Here is a 6329-nt window from a genome sequence, read left to right on the forward strand (position 1 = left end):
TGTTGACTGTTTTCTTTGCTGTGCAAAAGCTTTTTATCTTAATGAAGTTCCAAAGGTTCATTTTCACTTTTATTTCCTTTGCCTTTGGAGACATGTCTTGAAAGAAGTTGCTGTGGCTGATGTCAAAGGGATTACTGCTTATGTTCTCCTCTAGGATTTTGATGGATTCCTGTTTCGTGTTAAGGTCTTTCATCCCTTTTGAGTTTATCTTTGTGTATGGTATAAGAGAATGGTCAAGTTTCATTCTTCTATACATAGTTGCCCATTTTTCCCAGCACCACTTATTGAAGAGACTGTCTTTTTACCACTGGATATTTTTTCCTGCTTTGTCGAAGATTATTTGACCATGGAGTTGAGAGTCCATATCTGAGCTCTCTATTCTGTTCCATTGGTCTATGTGTCTGTTTTTGTGCCAGTACCATACTGACTTGGTGATCACATCTTTGTAATAAAGCTTCAAATCAGTCAGCGTGATGTCCCCAGATTTGTCTTTTTTTTTTTTTTTCAACATTTCCTTAGTGATTTGTGTCTTTTCTGGTTCCACACAAATTTTAGGATTGCTTTTTCTAGCACTTTGAAAAATGCCACTGTTAATTTGATTGGGATGGCATTGAAAGTATAAAGTATAGATTGCTCTGGGTAGCTTAGACATTTTAACAATGTTTATTCTTCTGATCCATAAGCATTGGAATGTTTTTCTGTCTTTTTGTGTCTTCTTCAATTTCTTTCACGAGTATTCTGTAGTTCCTCAAGTACAGATCCTTTACGTCTTTGGTCAGGTTTATTCCAAGGTATCCTATAATTTTTGCTGCTATTGTAAGTGGAATCAGTTCTCTAATTTCTCTCTCTATAGTGACATTGTTAGTGTATAAGAAAGCAACTGATTTCTGTGCATTGATTTTGTATTCTGCCACATTGCTGAATTGCTATATGAGTTCTAGTAATTTGGGGGTGGAGTCTTTTGAGTTTTCCACATAAAGTATCATGTCATCTGCAGAGAGAGTCTGACTACTTTGTCAATTTGAATAACTTTTCTTTTTGTTGTCTGATTGCTGTTGCTAAGACTTTTAGCACTATGTTGAACAACAGTGGTGAGAGTGGGCATCCTTGCCATGTTCCTGATCTCAGTGGGAAGGCTCTCAGCTTTTCCCAATTGAAAGTGTTATTCATTGTGGGTTTTTCATAGATGGATTTTATGGAGTTGAGGAATGTTTTCTCTATCCCTATACTGTGAAGAGTTTTAATCAGGAAAGGATGCTGTATTTTGTCAAATGCTTTTTCTGGGTCAATTGAGAGGATCATGTGATTCTTCTCTTTTCTGTTATTGATTTGTTCTGTTACACTGATTGATTTATGAATATTGAATCACCCTTGCACCCCAGGAATAAATCCCACCTCATCATGGTGGATAATCATTTTAATGCACTGTTGGATCCTATTAGCTAAAATCTTCTTGAGAATCTTGGCATCGATATTCATCAGAGATATTGGTCTGAAATTCTCCTTTTTGATGGGGTGTTTGCCCTGTTTGGGGATCAAGGTAATGCTGGCTTCATAGAAAGAGTCTGGAAGTTTTCCTTCTGTTCTTATTTTGTGAAACAGCTTCTGGAGAATAGGTATTATTTCTTCTTTGAATGTTTGGTAGAATTCCTCAGGGAATCCATCAGGTCCTGGACTCTTGTTTTTTGGGAGGGTTTTGATCACTGCTTCAATCTCGTTACTAGATATTGGTCTACTCAGGTTGCCAATTTCTACCTGTTTCAGTCTTGGATGTTTTTAGGTTTGTAGGAATGCCTGCGTTTTCTAGGTTGCTTAACTTACTGACATATTGCTGTTTATGATAATTTCTGATGATTGTTTCTATTTCCTTGGTGTTAGTTGTGATCTTTCTCCTTTCATTCATAATTTTATTAATTTAGGGCCTTTCTCTTTTCTTTTGGATTAGTTTTGCCTGTGGCTTATTGACCTTACTAATGCTTTCTAAGAGCAGCTTCTAGTTTCATTGATGTATTTTACTCTATCTATGGTTTCTAATTCATTGTTCTCTGCTCTAATCTTAATTATGACCCTTCTTGTGTGTGGGGCTGCCTTAATTTGTTGTTGATTCTCCTGTTCTTTAAGGTGTAAAGAGGGTTTGTGTATTTGGAATTTTTCAAATTTTTTTGAGTGTGGCTTGGATGGCTATGTATTTTCCTCTTAGGACTGCTTTTGCCATATCCCATAGGTTTTGAGGAAATGTGTCTTCATTCTCATTGGTTTACATGAATTTTTAAAGTTCTTTGACTTTCTGATTGATCCAAACATTCTTGAGCATGATAGTCTTTAACTTCTAAGTGTTTGAATTCCTTCCAAAGTTTTTCTTGTCTTTGAGTTCCAATTTCAAAGCACTGTGGTCTGATAATAGGCAGAGAATAATCCTAGTCTTTTGGTATTGGTTGAGACCTCATCTGTGACTCAGTATGTGGTCTATTTTGGAGAAAGTTCCATGTGCATTTGAGAAGAATGAGTATTCTTTTGTTTTAGGGTGGAATGTTCTGTATATATCTATGAAGTCCATCTGGTCCAATGTGTCATTCAAAGCTCTTGTTTCCTTGTTGATTTTCTGCTTAGATGATCTGACTGTTGCTGAGAGTGGTGTGTTAAGATCCCCTACAATTAATGTATTCTTATCAATATGTCTCTTTATTTTGATTAACAGTTGACTTATGTAGTTGTCTGCTCCCATGTTGGGGCCATAAATATTTACAATTGTTAGATCATCCCAGTGGTTAGACCCTTTAAGAATGTTGTAGTGTCCTTCTATAACTCTGACTATAGTCTTTAGCTTAAAATCCAATTTATCTGGTATGAGAATTGGTGATCCAATCTGGTCCTAACATTTTCTGTTTTGAAGGATTTTTAATTATTGATCAGTTTCTTTATTAGATATAAGCCTCTTCAGAGTGTCCACTTCTTACATGATTATTTCAAAGAATTGGTCAAGTTCATCTGGATTACCAAATGTGTTGGTGTAGAGTTGTTCATAGTATTCTTTTATTATCCTTTCCATGTTCATGGGAATCTGTAATGATGTTCCCCCACTTTCACTTTTTTTTGTTTTTGTTGTTACTAGTAATTTGTGTCTCCTCTTTATTTTTTCTCTTAGTTTCCTTGGCTAGAGACTTAACAATTTTATTGATTTTTAAAAGAGTTATCCATTGATTTTATTGATATTCTAAATCCACTTTAATTTCATTTTGGTCTGAGAGCAGACATTGTATGATTTTTCTTCTTTTTAATTTTTTAAGGTATGTATTATAACCTAGAATGTGGTCTACCTTGCTGAGTGTTCCAGCTTTAGAAGAATATGTATTCTGTTATTAGATGAAGTAGTTTACAGACATCTATTATATACAGTTGATTGATTGGTATTGTTAATATTAACTATGTCCTTACTGATTTTCTGCCAGCTGTATGTTAGAATGTTAGAATGATATTGAAGTCTCAAATTTGGACTCTCAAAAATGGATGAATCAAGAGATTCATCTATTTATCATTGTAGTCCTATTCGTTTTGCCACATGGATTTTGATACTCTTTTGTTAGGCACATACATGGTAAGTATTGGTATGTCTTCTTAAAATACTGAGACTTTATAATTATATAATGTCCCTCATTACCCCTAAGAACTTTCTTTGCCAAGAAGTCTGCATTGTGTGAAAATAAATAGCTGCTTTTTTCTTCCTTTCAGTTAGTGTTATTATGGTATCTCTTTATCCATTCCTTTAATTTTAATCTATATATGTCTTTGTACTTAAAGTAGATTTCTCATATACAACATAGAGTTGGCTCTTGTTTTTCAATCCACTCCTATCATCTGTGTCTTTTAATCTGTCTTTTTAAACTAGTAATGTTTAAAGGAATTATTGATATAATTATATGAATATCTACCTTATTTGTTACTGATTTGTTCTTGTTGTCTTTGTTGTTTGTTCCTAAATTTTGTCTTCCAGGCTTTTCTGAAACTTATGGTTTCAACTGGTCATTTTGTATGATTAAAATCTATCTCCCTGGTATATCTATTTTATATGTATATATATATGTATATATATACACACACACATATATATCCATAGATATATCTATCTCTCTATATATATATACATATATATAGGTAATAGATATGTATATTTTTGTATATTTATTACTTTTTTAGTGGCTACCCTAAAATTTATAACATGCATTTATAACCAGTCCAAGTCCACTTTAAATTAACACTATACTGCTTCACATGTAGTTCAAGTATCTTATTATAACAAAATACTCCAAATTCTTCCATCTCTATTGTGTCACTGCCATTATTTATTTTACTTATATAAACATTAACATATATAATATGTAATTGTTCATAATAAAATGCATTGTATCTATTATTACAAATTTTTGTTATATTAAGAATAGGAAATCATAACAGTTTTTATTTTAATTTCACGTGTTTATTCTCCCATGTTCTTCCATTATGTTGCTCTGAATTTTTGACCTATATCATTTTCCTGCTGTCTGAGGAACTTATTTTAGTATTTCTAGCATTACAAATCTACTCATTAAAAAATTCCCACAATTTTTATGTCAAGAAAACTCTTTTCTTTTTTTAACCTTTGAAGGATAAATTTGCAGAGTTCAGAATTCTAGGTTGGTGTTTTTGTTTTTCTCTCACCATTTTAAACATTTCACTGTACTCTTCTTCCTTACATGATTTTTGAGGAGAAGTCTGATGTAACTCTTAACTGTGCTTTCCTATGGGTGAAGTAATGCAGTGGTGAGGTACAGAGAAAGGAAGAATTCTGTAGTCTTATGGTTATGTTCTAGTCTTTTGGTGAGCTTATGCTGTTGGTCTGTAAATTTCACCAGAGTTTCTCAGTGTCACCAACCCATTTAGGTAAAAGAAGATAGGTAGTGGGAGCTGAAATTGGCCATTTCCTTTCCTCCAGGTAGACTAGACTGAAAAAAATATCCTAGCAGGTTAAGCTCTGTTGAAGGTGTTTCTTCCGCAGGGAGGCTTTATTAAGAAGAAGAGAATACTTTGGTGAGTTTCACAATATTACCTTTCTCTACTTTCCAGAAACATGAAAGGAATTTTCTCTGATATTAACTGTGTGGAGCTAATAGATCTCCAGAAGATAAAATACAAAAATGTGAGGGATCCCTATCACTGGGTTCTTCTGGAAATATTTACTCTTAGAGTTGTCTGTAATGATTCTCCAACTATTCATCAATTACAGTTTAGTTTTCCTACCCCAATACTGGTTCACATAAAGATTGTTACTCAGGGATTATGTTGCAATAAAATGTGATTCTCAGTGTCTGTCTGTCTGTCCAATTTTGAGGGCCATGGTTTGCCCTGTGACCTCACTTTTCTGAAGGTCTAAGAAATGCTATTTAGTTGTTCATTTGTTCTGCTTTTAACTTATAAAGGTGGAGTGGTGACTTCTAATCTAACTATGTGTTTAACCAGAAGCCAGGAGTCCTCTAAAATCAATTTTTTAAAAAATCACTTGAAATAAGCCATCTTTTATATAGTTATGCTAATGAAAGAGACAAATTCTAAGATGTCCTTCATAATCCTGATTCCTTGGGTTTACGACTGTATGATTCCCAACTGCTTAGTGCATGCAAGATTAGTGAGTTACTCTTAGTAATAGAATATTACAATATTACCTGTATTTGTTTGTGTTTACATGATTATATTACCTTAAACTGTAATGCCAGCCTTGAAAGGAGTTTCTGTCTCTTGCTGGTTTTAGGAGGTAAGCAGCCATAGTGATGTCCATTTGGCAAGGCAATAAGAGCAGCCTGTAGCCCTTGTTTACAGACTGCAGTAGACTGAGCTGTTCAGTCCAACAGTACCACAAAGACTAAAAGCTGCTAATAACCATATAACCAGGAAGTGAATCCTTCCTCAGCTGAGCCTTGGAAAAGGCCGCAACCCAAGATAATGCCTTAATTATAGCTTTGTGAGACCCTGAAGCAGAAGATACCTAGACTCATCATCCACAGTTCTGTGAAATAATACATATGTATGATTTTAAGTCTCCAAGTTTATGGTCACATCTTAACACTGCAACACTAATTACTATAGCTGCCAACTTAAGAAGATTATAATAAATTTTTTAATTTGATTTTCAGTTTTTAGGGTGTCAACCTTCATTTATTTTTGAACAGCATCAAGTATTCCTTGCTGAAAAGAGTAACATGGCTAGAGTAGCACTGTTTACCAGTTATCCTTGGCCAAGTTATTGGGCCAAACCTTCTATTTTCGGGACACCTGGAGGGTTCAGTGGGTTAAGCCTC

The sequence above is a fragment of the Neovison vison genome, chromosome 2 (assembly GCF_020171115.1).
Source record: "Neovison vison isolate M4711 chromosome 2, ASM_NN_V1, whole genome shotgun sequence".
In the NCBI taxonomy this organism is placed as follows: Eukaryota; Metazoa; Chordata; class Mammalia; order Carnivora; family Mustelidae; genus Neogale; species Neogale vison.